The sequence below is a fragment of the Mauremys reevesii genome, linkage group 4 (genome assembly GCF_016161935.1).
Source record: "Mauremys reevesii isolate NIE-2019 linkage group 4, ASM1616193v1, whole genome shotgun sequence".
Classification (NCBI taxonomy): Eukaryota; Metazoa; Chordata; order Testudines; family Geoemydidae; genus Mauremys; species Mauremys reevesii.
The window spans coordinates 57,656,104-57,671,210 of NC_052626.1; the positions used below are offsets into that span (position 1 = coordinate 57,656,104).

Below are 15,107 nucleotides of genomic sequence, written 5' to 3' on the forward strand. Positions count from 1 at the left end.
AGGGTGCTAGTGTCTGGGCAGACTCCATTATGCTTTATTTGTTGGGGTGTGGGGGACCTTTAACGGTGTCTTACGTGAAGAGCACACCCATACCCTAATGTTTCAATGAGGTTTTAACCAACCCATAAGCCATTTAGAGTGGGGAATGGGTCTTTAAGACATGTGTACATTGTAATTAAAAACCCCTGGCTGCCCCATGCCAACTGACCGGGCTCAGGCTAATGGGCTGTTTAATTGTGATGTAGATGGCTGGGCTTGGGCTGGAGCCTGGGCTTTATGACCCTGCAAGGTGGGAGGGTCCCAGAGCTCGGCTGCAGCCTGAGCCTGAGCAGCTACACCACAATTAAACAGCACCTTCGCCTGAGTTAGCTGACACAGGCCAGCCACAGGTTTTTAATTGCACTGTAGACATACCCCCTGTGTGTCTAAAGTGGGGAGTCAGGCTAGTCTGTTTTTGGAGGGAGGGTCCAGCTAGTCTTTGTTGGGGGAGGGAAGAGAAGCTGATGTCTGTGTGTAAATTCATGCCCACAAAGTTGAGTGAAACAGTTGGGGTCTCAAACCAGAGACTCAAGAAGTCAACTTCTAGCAGGGATCTTTCATTGTGTGATTTAGTGTTGGTATGTGAAACACAGAAGAAATCCCTTTCCTTTGTGACTTTCTCGTGCCTACTAATCCTTCCTATGGTAAGGCTGTCTTTTTATTAGAATTTTTTCCCAGCATGCCTTTCTAGTGGACTCACCTTTTAAGATAACACAGTTTCATAATCCTTTCCTTCTAATACCTTACTGTGTCCGGGAAGGTAGACAGAACCATCTACTATCAATTTCTCCACAAAATATGCTCGATACCTGTATTTTGTCTGAAGTGGTGTTTCTCATATGAGAATCTAAATCAGGGGGTGGCAACCTTTCAGAAGTGGTGTGCTGAGTCTTCATTTATTCACTCTAATTTAAGGTTTCGTGTGCCAGTAATACATTTTAATGTTTTTAGATGGTCTCTTTCTATAAATCTATAATATATAACTAAACTATTGTTGTATGTAAAGTAAATAAGGTTTTTAAAATGTTTAAGAAGCTTCATTTAAAATTAAATTAAAATACAGAGCCCCCCAGACTGGTGGCCAGGACCCGGGCAGTGTGAATGCCACTGAAAATCAGCTCATGTGCCACCTTTGGCACGTGTGCCAGAGATTGCCTACACCTGATCTAAATCATGTGAGGCACTATGCTAAAGTAAGTGGTGAAGACTAGTACATGCAAAAGGTAAGGTTAGCTTTTCATTTTGTACATTGTATATTTACGTAGGTCCTCTTATTTCTTTCCAAAATCTGAAAGTGCTATTTATCTCTCTTTTAAAAATCCTGGCGTTGAGGGGTGGGCATTATTCCAGCAGCACCCATAACCATCTCTAAACACAATCTGCAGTAACATCAGAGGATTTGGATGAAGATGACAGAAAAAAGAGTCAGTAAAAGTTCAGGGTCTCCATACACTATTTTTGCCTTTGGATTTGGGGCGGGGGCTGTCACTCTTCCTATAACAGAAATCTGGAATGTATACTTGCTTGGACAGAAAACTTCTTCCATAGCTACTTGCATCCATTAATAGACAAGAATGTGAGGGGAAATGGTTCATGTGGGTGTTTAACTCAGATTTTCTTATCCTGTAAAAATCTCAGACCTGAATTTCATTTCTAGAAGTAATGCCTGGCTTGCTGTGGGGCTCTGTGCTGGACATGTTAGATTTGCTGTTGATGAATTACTGGAATTGCAGCCCTAGTTATATAACTTCCCTGTTTCCAGCTGGAGCCAAGTACAGATTGTATGTATCATAGCTGATCTGCAGCACCACTAGGGGCTGAAACAGCTGACGCTGATCATCATTAGCACCAGAACCTTGAAAGACGAACACAGTTGATTTATTACCCGACTAGGGTAAGGAAGATGCATTATTCCTTGTATAAAAGCAACACATATTAAAAAAAGGGAGCTCCTTTCTAGGAACACTGCAATCCTTCAAAATGTGCATTATCCCTATAATCCACGTAATTCACTTTGCCTAATCAGGACACATTAATTAAACAGAGTTTCAGCTTATTTTATAGTATATTTAAAATATTTCAATTGCAGTTTTACCACATCTTGCTTCTCACCCCTTAAACATATTTTCTACTCATTGTTTCATGGGCTTTTGTTGCCCTCTTGGAAGGAGGATATGAGAACCTGTTCAACAATGCCTCATCAATGCTTCAGTATAGATTTTAGCCCAATGGAGCTTTGTGGCTTGGACTTCTCTCTCTCATCAACTACCTCTTGTCCACCCAAGTCAAACTATCTTACTAAAGAGCTCTCCAAATAGGTACACTTACTAATATCACAGTGTGTGTACCAATTTCTGTAAAGTACATTTGGATGCATTAATCACAGAAAAAATGATTTGGTTCATAAAATTGATGAGGTGTCTTAATAGTTCTGTTCTCTTAGCCACTGTGATATTTTCCAAGTTCCCAATTTCCCTGATGACAGAGTTGAACTTACTAGGACTTATTGCCCTTTTCCATGTATGAGTCTGAGAGAATGGAAGATATCAGAGTACGATTCCAATGAAAACTAGAGTCCAGTCAGACCTAGACTAAGACTTTTCCTTCTCTGTTAAGTGTAAGTGAAGATTAATGACAATTTACAGTTTTTCATTGAAGTTGCTTGATACGTGTAGAATTTATAGTAACTCTGGACTGATTTAACTGGCTTAACAACTGACAATACATGGTCAAAAGTTCATAAAAGAACATGTGCAGAAATCACAGCTATGCAAGAGTGACCCACCTCTTAATCAGAGACACAAGTGGATGAGCACTGAACAACAATACTCTGTAGTACTGATTTCTAATTGCTTCCTAGGGCAATTGTTTCTTGCTTCTAATTGATGAGTTTATAATTTGGTTCCCTAAAATAGCTGGTAATCTGTTGCAGTAATTAGTTTTAACCAGTGGTGGATTAAGATTACACAGTTTTTGGATCCAATCCAAACAACAAAACAAAGGGTTGACCCACTTCCCAAGGTGCTTATAGCTGGATAATGGTACCTCTTGGCCTTCTCATCCACAGTGGCCTCCCCTTCACTGATAATTGATTCACTTCCCATGGGCTGTGGTTAAAATAGTCTCATAGACTCATAGACTTAAGGTCAGAAGGGACCATTATGATCATCTAGTCTGACCTCCTGCACAATGCAGGCCACAGAATCTCACCCACCCACTCCTGTAACAAACCCCTAACCTATGTCTGAGTTATTGAAGTCCTCAAATCGTGGTTTAAAGACCTCAAAGTGCAGAGAATCCTCCAGTAAGTGACCCATGCCCCACGCTGCAGAGGAAGGCGAAAAACCTCCAGAGCCTCTGCCAATCTGCCCTGGAGGAAAATTCATTCCCGACCCCAAATATGGCAATCAGTTAAAACCCTGAGCACGTGGGCAAGACTCATCAGCCAGCACCCAGGAAAGAATTCTCTATAGTAACTCAGATCCCATCCCATCACAGACCATTGGTCATATTTATCTGCTAATAATCTGTGTTATCAGGTGGAGCATTTACATTTTTTAATCCCGTAACTGAGAATACATCCTTAGTCAGACACATTTAGATTATGCAGCATTTGTTTTATGGAGGCCCTGCTCTGTGTAAAAGACTATGTTAGGAAGAAAGTAGGTTTGTGGCAGCTTTTGAGGTTTAAAAAAATCTTTTTAGTTCTGTATTGAAACAAACACAAAAATGTTAGAATGTTTTTGTGAAAATGGAATTGTGTTGAAATGTCAGTTTTTCGGATTGAAACCTGAACTTTTCAATTCAGGGAGAGGTAGGAGGGCATGTGTGTCAAAATATCAATTTTTGGATCAAAACCTGAGCTTTTGGGTTTGAGAAGTGTGTTTAGGGGGCTGGGAATAGAGTACTGATTTGGGTATTGGGGGAGCCAGGTTCAAATCCCTGCTAGACCTGATTCAGATCAGAGATTTTCATCTCAGATTACTCTGCGTCAGACCGTGTAGGTAGGGACTTAAACCTGGCTATCCTACATCCTGAGCTACTGCCCTAACCACCAGGCTGTGAAAGTCTTGCAGCAAAACTGATACATCTCTATGAAATGTTTTGCTTTGATGAAGTTATATTTACTTGAAAATGTTCCGACCAGTTCTAGTTAATTCTTTGATTAGATCTGTTTTTGGCTGATAATGGTTTCAGCATTGCTGTAGAGAGTAATCAGTTGCTTATCATGGAAGTCTCTAAGCAGAGTTTACTGTGAAACTCAAAGAGAAGATGCACTTAAGGACCACCTGGAAGCTAGTTCAGAACAATAGTATTATCCAGAAGGAACATAATGCACCAATTCATTAATTTACCTAGCTTCTTGCTTACTTTCAAGTGCAGGTCAAGGTGCTGATTTCAATCTATAAAGCTCTATGGTAAAGAGTTTGGAACTATATCCTACCATGGAGCCAACATGGTGGTAGGGGTTCAGAGCAGTGCTTGAGTTAATGGTACCTAGATTCAGTTGTCTGGGACTGGTAGAGGGGGTTCTTACTGGATGATGCTTGACTTGGGAATTCACTTCCGCAACTTGTCTGTTATAACAAGGGTTTGTTGATCTGTAGGTCACATTGCAAAGCCCATCTCTCTTCACAAGCTTTCACCTGAGGTTGGTGTGAGTAGGTTGTCAGTTTGTCATAGGCTTTTCTTTTTTTTCTTTTCATACAAGCATATTATGTTTTAAATTTATGTACTTGTGTTGATGTGTCAGTGGGCACAAATCAATATTAAAATCTGGAAAAATGTTTTCAAAGCTATTTTAAATTCATATAACTCCTGTTTATGATATTTGCAATTATATCATACCTTTTATTTGAGGATTTTATAACCCTTTACAATTTAAGTTCTCACAATACCTCTATCATGCAGATAAGTATTTATTCATTATTTTATAGATGAGTGAACTGAGACACAGTAAGATTAAACTATTTTACCAGTGTCACACAGGAAGTCAATAAAAGAGATAGGAATTAAATCAAGGAGTCCTGAGTATGTACTAACACCTGCTGTAAACAGTAGACCACAATCTCTCTTTGTGTAAAACTTGATATATATGATCATAATCTGCTATTTCAACCATCAACCCCCCCAAATCAAAAATATCTTTAAATCCAGATTATGCTTGAAAAGTACAGTGTTCAGGTAATCTGGAAATTTGTCACAGGAAAATATTTTCCTAAATTATCTTGCCATTTTTGCTGACATAATGCACTTAACGATATTTTTTTTTGTTTTTAACAATTAGTACATTTTCTAACAGTTGGTAACCCAAATTCCAACTCTCCCTCAAAAATAATGATCTTTCTCCTGAGTAAATTTTCCTTAATGATATTCAGGCTAATACACTTCCCAGATATTTTCTAACAGACGTTTTGGAGCAAGAGCTTTCGTGGGTGAATACCCACTTCATCGGATGCATGTCATGCTCCAATACATCTGTTAGTCTATAAGGTGCCACAGGACTCTTTGCTGCTTTTACAGATCCAGACTAATATGGCTACCCCTCTGATACCAGATATTTTCTGTTTAAGCAAAAACTGATCTTTCAAAAGAATCCCAAACACTCTAATATCTTGGTTTGCCAAGCAAATGCTAAGACAGTTTCTGCTACCATTAAGAGTTTACTACAGTCAGTTGCACTCAATAAATAACACTTTTATCTATAATCAGCCTGAGCAGAATACTAGATGATGACATAAAATAATTTAATAAGTGTATTAAGCATTTCAGTCTTATTTTCCTCAATTCAACTGCTCTCAGAAATGGAATTCTAAAGATGCAGCAAACATTTTAAAGAGTAAATCTATTTTTTAAAGATTGTTGTTGAATTAACATCAGAGGGGATTGTGAAGTGCCTGCAAATAGCACTTACAGAGATCACTTGCAATTACTAGAAATTTGGCATATTACATTTGCCAGTTGTGGATTTTTCTGAAACCTGTTTGCTCTGCTCTATACAAATGAATAGCTAGGAGAAATTTACCTATTAAGGCCAGTATTGCCATCCCCAAATATTCAAAAAAATCATGAGTCAGACTCACCAAAAATCATGAGATTGGCTTTAAAATCATGAGACTGTATAAAAATAATAGATTTGGTGTTCTTTTTATTTGCCTTCTGATTTTTGAGCCTTTAGCGTGCACTGGCTTCACATTTGGAAGCTTCCCTGCAGCCATGAGGGCTAGAAATTTACTTTTTCTTTAAGAACGAAGGCTGAAATAATCACATATCCATTTGACTCCAGGAGCTGGGGCTTTAAGGAAAACAATAATTCTCATAAAACTCATGACCAAATGAGGAGAGTTGGCAACACTGTTAAGGCCTTGTTGTTGGCCCCTGAATGGACCTCCCAGTGATGTCAATGAGAGTTCTACAAGCTGGCTAATGGCATGAAATGGGCATACGTTTTCAGAGGAGAAGTTTTACTTCATGCCATGAAAGAGTCAAAAGACAGGCATGCTTCGTGGCATGAAAAGACTTCTGTATGAAGACAGATTAAAAAGGTTAGGGATGTTAAAGAGGAGATATGAAATGAAAGGTATAGAACAGGTAAACTGGGCTCTTCCTAATCACTCATTATTATAATGAAAGAACAAAGGGGATGAAACTAATGAAAGAATGAAAACTAGTAGGCAGCTAATTTAAAATTTATTACAGTAATTGCCTTTTTACACAATGTACAATTAACCTTATTGCCCCAGAATATCCTGGAGGTCAAGGGATTATTAGAATTCAATAAAATGTTCAACTTTTTAAAAGATAACAAGATTATCCACTCTTACAGAAGATAGGGAAAATTATAATGAATATAAATCTTCATGATTCAGATAATAAAGGAACTTCATTCTATTGCTACAGTCCCATATACCTACATTTTTATCTTAGTTATGTTGTTCTGAGCATGAAACTTGTAAGGGAACTCATAACTTGGGTCAAATTTGCCCAAATGTTTGTTGCAGTATGCAAACATTTCAGCAAGCTTTGACTGAGTTTTGGGTGAGCCTGTACCGAGTTTAGAGCAAGCTTGTACTGATTGGTAGCTTTGAGTGGATACCTTGTGCGTGAAATAGAATTTTTGAATGGTTACAAGTTGAAACCAGTCAAAAATCTTCAAGTTTGGACAGAACTTTGCTTTGACTTTTTGTGTTTATTTAAACTTCAACATCAAAATGAAATGCAAGGATGTGAATCCATGTGAGACTAAGCCAGAAAGTAAAATTAATAAAAACTGGCCCGATTTGACTCTTGTTTTTATAAAAGAATGGACGGTTCTAGGTTTCTGCACTTCTCTAACAAATATTTTAATAGGAGGCATGAATTATATATTCTGCTTTATTTTAGTTAAGTATGAGTCCCATGGTCACAATAGTAATGTGCACGGGAAACGTATAGCTCTTGTTGCTGGTGTAAGTACTCTGGGAGTCATTGCTCCATAAACACAATATAAGAAAAATCTTTAATAAATTGTTGATGGCTGATGCAGTATAGCCACTTCTTGAATAAGGGAGCTTAGTTATTTCCTTTTGTAAACAATTATTACATGTAATTGATCACATAGAAAATTAATGGCTTACAGCACTAAACAAACAAACAAACAAACAAACAAACAAAAAAGGCAAGCAAGCTCCATTACATTACAGGAGCATATTATACACACCTGAAACTGGAATACTTTGTGTCCACCTCTACCATTGGTTTAAAGTCACTGAACTAATTAGAAAGCAAAATTAACAGACTGACTCTGGAAGCCTTTAGAGTCCAATTTCATCTCAGAGAGAACCTTATGCATCTAGTTCACAAAGTTTATAATGTGTTGAAAGTGTACATGCAGAAGTGTTTGCACTTGGGCAGATACGGTAGGCCTGTTAGCAAACTCAGATGTGGCCAGTTTTACCATATTTTGTGTATTCTGGCTACAGTTAAGCTAAAATCTCTAGGCGGTGTCAGTAAACATTAGCAAGTAGTAGAGTCACTGGCATTCACAATGGCATGCACCAGGAAGGATTAGGAACTGCCAGTTTTATTTCAGACTTGACAAATAACTTCCTAAATTCAAAGTTTAACAGTAATAGGTGACATTTGGCAAAAATATGTAGTCTGGGGTTAGGAATTTGCAAGCTTCCAGAGTTAACTATTGTAGCATTTCCAGGAGTTACTAACGACCTAAACATATGTTGTATGCATTATTGTTGTAGCTGTTTTGGTCCCAGGATATTAGAAAGACAAAGTGGGTGAGGTAATATTTTGCATTGGGCCAACAAAAGATATTACCTTACACACGTTATCTCTCTAAACCCACCTAGTATCTCTAAACATATGTTGGTACATAAGTCTGTGTTTCTGGTTTGGTCTCATCTCTGCTCTTGACTGGTCCTGAAGATTTTTCACTGGATTTTTCATTATATATTTTCTATTACCCTCCTTTATAAAACTTCATTATAAAAAATGAAGAGGCCTGTAGTGCTGACACTTCTTTTAAAAAAAAGTATTTGCACTCTTTCAAATAGCATTAGTTTATCTGTTTCCTTTGATCAGTAGTTGGTTATTCTTGAGATTAATCTTGTAATATAAGTGAGACAAACCACTTTAAGTATCTCTAACGTAGAATGCCAGTGACTGAAGTAGTGCTGTATATACTGTATATATATACTATAACTGTATATTTGTAACTTATATTTTCAAGTGTGTGGACAATATAAAGCTAAAAGAGTAGACTCTTAATAAATCTTGCCTTGCTATCTGTGATGATTTGGGGAATCTGTCTGTAGAGTTTATGAATTTTGTGTGAGATTATGAAAATTCTGTATGTATTTACCAAGCTGCAAACTCTATTTTGAAGGTGCAGACTTTTTTCTTCTCTTGACCTTTCACCTCTAAATTGGACTGAAATTCCTAGGGAGTCAGTAGCAAAGGTCTAAAATAGATGGTTGTTAAATCTTGATGATCCTCTATTCAAAAAGGGAGCACTCTCAACAAAAGGTTGGTTTCTATGCTGGAGAACTGGGGGTGACAGGGGAGAGGTCATCTGGCAACTTTTGAAGTCACCTAGGAGGACTCTGTGGTCATCTGTTGAAGCTGATGAGGAAATCACCTGAAAGGTTATAAAAGGTGCTCTATTTGGTCTCTCTCTGGTGATTTTTTTTAGCAGTTTAAGATGAGGGGAGCTACTGCAGTAGCCCAATGAGGTGGGGGACCCTGTCTACCTCTCAAAACACAGATGGTCCCCAAGGACTGCCAAGGGTAAGTTGGAAGGGGGAAATGCATGTAGTGCACAGCTTGAGGGTGCCAAAATTGCTATACAATGGCATCCCAGTGCTTCTTTCATGTGGGAAGTGGTGAGATTTGCTGAGCTGAAGGAAGCATTGGGACTTGCTGAGACTGGGGGGGGGGGGGTGGGTGGGATGGGGTGGGAGGACTCAGCTGAGAACTGGACAGGGGGTGGGGTGGGGATCCTGCCCTCCTTTCATTGCACCACTGTCCCTGCCTCACCTATGGTCAGAGGTGCAGGCACCCACTTCTTCCTTTCAAGATAGGGCGGAGGAAAGGTGCTTTATCAATGCAATGATTGAAGGTGCTGACAAGAACACAGTGACCTCTTCCCCCTTTTGCTGCCCATGAGCAAGTCAACCTGGCCTGGTGTCAGCAGAGCTTCAATAGAGAAGGGAGTTCTGGCACATCTTTTTTTTAGGACTCAAGAACTGATACAGGATTTGTCATTTTCTTTTCCAATTCCATTGGACATTCCCATAAGGGTTGTAATGAAAAATTCACAGCTGGGGCAAATGCACATTTTGCTTAAGGAAGAAATTTCATTATTTTTTTTGCCACAAATAAGGCTGTTTGGTGCAGAAAGGGCATTTTACCTGCAATAAAGTGGACTCTGCTTATAAAGCCAAATCCCACAGTGTGCTGAGCACCTGCAATTCCAGTTGAACTCAGCTGAATGCCGATAGAAATGAAACTCTAGTTATAGAGTAAACTAAAGACCCAGTCCTCCACCTGCCCAATGTGTCTTCTCTTTCCCAAGAAGACTGTGAAAAATTGAATGGGAAGTTACAGATCAGATACATTCCTTTTACTATAACACAAGGACTATGCCATTCAAAGATACTGGATTTCTGCAGTTCACTTTGCAGGTTCCTTTATTTATTTTATTGTTACCTTGAATAAAATATAAAGGTAATAGAACCACCACAAACTATCTGAGGTAAACCTACAAAGTGGGGATTACTGCAGAAATGCTGATTTAAAGTTACTCGACACAAAAACTACACACACATAGAGTTGGGACACCCCTCTTGGGTTCTGATTTATTTAGGAAACTAGATAGACAAGGGGGTGACATAGTATCTTTTATTGGACCAACTTCTGTTGGTGAAAGGGTCACGCTTTTGAGCCGCAGAGAGTTCTTTTCTTCAGGTCTTAAATTTAGAAAATGTCATTCCAAAATAAAACCACATAGATACTTTCTCTCTCCCTCCCCCGCTTGCTTCTGGAGTTCCTTCCATCAGGAGCTGTTGCAGACCCTGTTGCAGACCCTCTATGCGAGAAGGGATTCCTATGCCTTCCTTTTATTCAGGATGGAGTCTTATGAGCCACAACATCCCACTGGGATCAGCAGTAATTAACCTGTAGGGTTCTAACACCTACAGGATGGGTCATTAAAAGACTCCTTTTATCGGAACAAAGAGATGGATTCTTATGAGATTAACAGGGTGTTTTAGGTTGCAAGTTGCTTTGAGGGGTGATGTAATACTTGTATTCTCCAGTGCAGCCACTTAATAGCCTTTCCAGTAAATCCAGACTTGACTCTATTTGCTCCTGTGACTATGGATACTGACTACAACCACCTTGTATACTGAGCAGAAATACTTATTTAAGGGAAGGACAAAATCAATCCATTTTGTTCATGCAAAGCTTGAATGGTAAACTTTTAACAATGGAAATTCATCTTCCATTTTGTGACTTATGTATTAAAATATGAGTTTATTTTAACAATGTAAATGGTGTTACCTTAGGACTACCTATTTTGAGCTTTGCTACAAGTTATTAGCTAGTAAGAATGTTATTTTACCTTCTAAGGGATCTATTTTAAGTTATAAATGAAACCCAGCAATTAAAACCCAGAAATGACCTTAAATTCATAATACAGTATAATAGCTTTTCATAGACAATGTTCAGTTAGGGAAAAATAAAATTATACTAGAACTTGGGAATATAACTTTACAGGAAAGAGTCAAGGAACTAAGTGTGTTTAGACCCTGAATGCCCTTAAAACTATACACAGTTTGAATGTGAATCCATTTGCATGCACAAAATCTGCATTTTGCTCATGAATATTGGTAGGTAATCTTGTAGTTAGATATGATGCTTGTGCAAATATTTGCACATGCAAATTTTACATGTTTAATTTCAGAGGTTGTTTTGAAAATTTGGCCCATAAGGACTAACAATGTGGACAAGTTTATAGAATGTATAGTCATTCCAATTCAATAAAGGAGGTTGAACAACCTGATGAGGATGATGCGTATAGCAATATAATTTATGATTCTATGATAGAGGTCTTTGATTTCAGATTAAAAATAATAAGATTTGCAAAGTTAATTTACAGATATAAGATTTTAAAGTGAGCAAAAGTTTGTAGAATGGAAACAAACGTGTGCTACTGTAGTACTCAGCATTGTGGAAATATGATATAGCTTCCGATGGCATGAGGTCCTTTGCTTTAATTATTGTATGCTAAAAAGAAAGTCTGAAGTTCTTGAAATTCAGTTAAGCTAGGTTTCAAAATTAATTTAGGCTCTCCCTTGTTATGAAGCCTTTAATTGGACTTTTTCCAAGCAAAACATCAATTTTACCAAATTGTACCAGCAGTTGTTTTCAACTTTCAGGTCAGTGTTTTTCAGCGGAGAAACATTAAGTCCAAAAATCCTGTCCTAAAAAAAAAGATAGCATGAAAACTTGGAAATCCCTTAATGGGTTTCACAGCAGTGATTTTTAAATAAAAAGGGAAAACTCCTGGGATGCTAAAATTCAATGCGTATTTCTTTGAATTCTAAGTAAAATATTAGACATGCATATAGAAACTTCCAGCCGAGGATCCCAAACTCCATTCACTTATGAAATAACAAATGAAAAACCTCAGGATTTGGCCCAATGCAGCCCCCATTGGAGTAGAAGAAAGCTGTATGCATTTAAGAAGTCACATCAGTGCAATATATAAATCAGATGCCTTTATATCTCACCGAACAGAATCTGTAGATTACTAGTTCTTGTTTTCCTTTCCCCTTAATATACAACTGGATGATTTTACAGTTCATTCTTATCAAACTGTTGATCTTCTGCTTCTTTGGATATGGCACAATGTCTGCTTATGCCTATTACTGGGTAAACATGTAAAGCCTGATCATGTAGTATGAAAAATACAGATGTGAGGGAATAATTTTTTTCATATTAGATAACTGCAGCAAAACAAACTCTGAGCCAGCCTGGATAGTTTTCAGGCCCAACAACCATAGCAGAATGTTACCTTCAAAACCAGTACTAAGTGAAGTGGCTCTGTGGCTTGGACAGCAGCCTGTTATGATGCTTTGTGGGAGTTCTTAGTGTGAAAGTGAGGCTGTGAGTCTCACTCTATATGTGTTTGTTTCCCTAGAGAGATTGCAGTTTGCATTGCTACTAGGCACCTATCCAGTTAGTTAATTTACAAAAGTCTTACCACCTCTTTTTTCAGTAAAAAGCACAGGCTGTTGGCAGCACAAATTAGTAACAAACAAAACAAAACAAAAACTCAGCTGCCTGACACTTGAGCAAAGAAAATGTTGGGAATCATTAAGAAGGGGATAGATAATAAGACAGAAAATATCATATTGTGTCTATATAAATCCATGGCACGCCCACATCTTGAATACTATGTGCAGATGTGGTTGCCCCATCTCAAAAAAGATATATTGGAATTGGAGAAGGTTCAGAAAAGGGCAACAAAAATGATTAGGGGTATGGAACGGCTTCCATATGAGGAAAGACAAATAAGACTGGGACTTTTCAGCTTGGAAAAGAGATGACAAAGTGGGGATACGATAGAGGTCTATAAAATCATGACTGGTGTGGAGAAAGTAAATAAGAAAGCGTTATTTATTCCTTCTCATAACACCAAATGAAATTAATAGGCAGCAGGTTTAAAACAAAAGGAAGTATTTTTTCACACAATGCACAGTCAACCTGTGGAACTTTTTGCCAGAAGATGTTGTGAAGGCCAAGACTATAACAGGGTTCCAAAAAGAACTAGATAAATTCATGGAGGATAGACCCATCAATGGCTATTAGCCAGGATGGGCAGGGATGGTTTCCCTAGCCTCTGTTTGCCAGAAACTGGGAACGAGTGACAGGGAATGGATCACTTGATGATTACCTGTTCTGTTCATTCCCTCTGGGGCACCTGGCATTGGTCACTGTCAGAAGACAGGATACTGGGCTAGATGGACCTTTGATCTGACCCAGTATGGCTGTTCTTATGTCCTTATGAGTACTTGCCTTTGAATACCAATTTGAAACACACCTCCTGTAATACAATCTCCTGGCCATTTCTCCTGGCAATGTATTGTTGAATAAACTGAGACACTGATATAGTCTGATGAGTTGAAGATACTCAGAACCTCCTGGGAGGTGCTCAGAGCATTGCTTGATCAGGCCCTTAATTACAAACTAATGTGTTGGATTCTGGTTCTCTTCTGGTACTTTTTCTTCTCCAATGCCAGTAGCATGCTTTCTTATCCCCTGGGGGCCTTGCATGGCTCCAGATAGCCCACAGCGATAGGGAAAGCTCTTCTAGTACTTGGGCCAAAGTTCCACTGTGAGTTACAAGGCACACAATTCAGTGAGAGGCAGAGGTTGCTGGCTGATACACCGTGTCTATTCTGTCTAGCTCATGAAGAAATAGACCTGACAATCTGAAGACCAACTAACTACCTTGTGAGAATAATTACACTGTATGACATTATCCAGGGTACAATATGGATTGATGGACAACTGTGTCCCCTCCATTCCTCAACCGGGGGTGTCTTTTACACTGCTTCACTGTGAGAGCAACCACTCCTGGTCTGCTCACACACAGTCTCAAACAGGTAAATCACTCCCAGCTATAGAGTATGAGTGCTATAGCCAGCAATACGTGAATTACACCGCAAGGCAATACCAGCAAACTCCCAATCCCAGACTTTCCCCCTCCAAATGTGCGTCTTGTACTGCCAACAGCACTCTCCTGGACAATACAAGCTCATATAAAATTTGTAATTTACTAATAGAAAATGATTGCAGAAGTCTTGTTATCCCAAATGGAGTTTCCCAAACACTTGAATCCAAACACACTGGCTTAGGTAAAAGAACAAAACTAACTTATTAACTACAGAAGATAGATGTTAAATGGTGTGATAGACCCAGGCCAGTTGGGTACATCAGAATAGCAGAAGGCAGATATACTGGCCACTGGATTAACAGTTTTCTGTTCCCTGACTGACCAGAGCAGGGGCTGCTCCAGGCTAATGAGAACACCTGACTCTAATTAACCTGCAAAGAGTCAGGTGAGGCCATTAAGCTAATGTGACCACCTGACTCTAATTAAGGCTCCGCTGATACTATAAAAAGGGCTCACCCCAGTCAGGCAGAGGAGAGCTAGGGAGCCAGAGAAGAGGAAGTGTGGTTGAAGGGCTGGTTAATGAAGACACCCTCAAACCATCGGTAAGGGAGCCCTAAGGTAAGGGTGAAGAAGGGAGAAGCAGGAGAGCTGTGGGGAAGTGGCCCAGGGAAATGTAGCAACTCTGGCAGTGAAAGGTTGGCTGCCAACAGCTGCTACCATTAGGGTCCCTGGGCCGGAACCCAGAGTAGAGGATGGGCCTGGGTTCCCCCTAACCCACCACTACAGGAACATCTCCTGGGAGGGGAAGTCAGGCCCCTGTCAGGACAGGAGGCTAAACTGTTCTGAAATAAGCCCCCAGGGACAACAGAGACTGTGGGAGTTCTCTCACCAG

The 15,107-nt window shown here is 39.2% G+C and overlaps 1 long non-coding RNA gene across 1 annotated transcript in view; it reads left to right on the forward strand.

The window, feature by feature from the left end:
• The first annotated feature begins 344 nt into the window (after positions 1–344).
• The window catches only part of LOC120404725, a 161,684-nt gene continuing 146,921 nt past the window's right edge, over positions 345–15,107 (forward strand). Inside the window, exon 1 of the long non-coding RNA XR_005598135.1 lies at positions 345–683. This is a non-coding gene — a long non-coding RNA (uncharacterized LOC120404725). The remainder of the gene's footprint in view (positions 684–15,107) is intronic.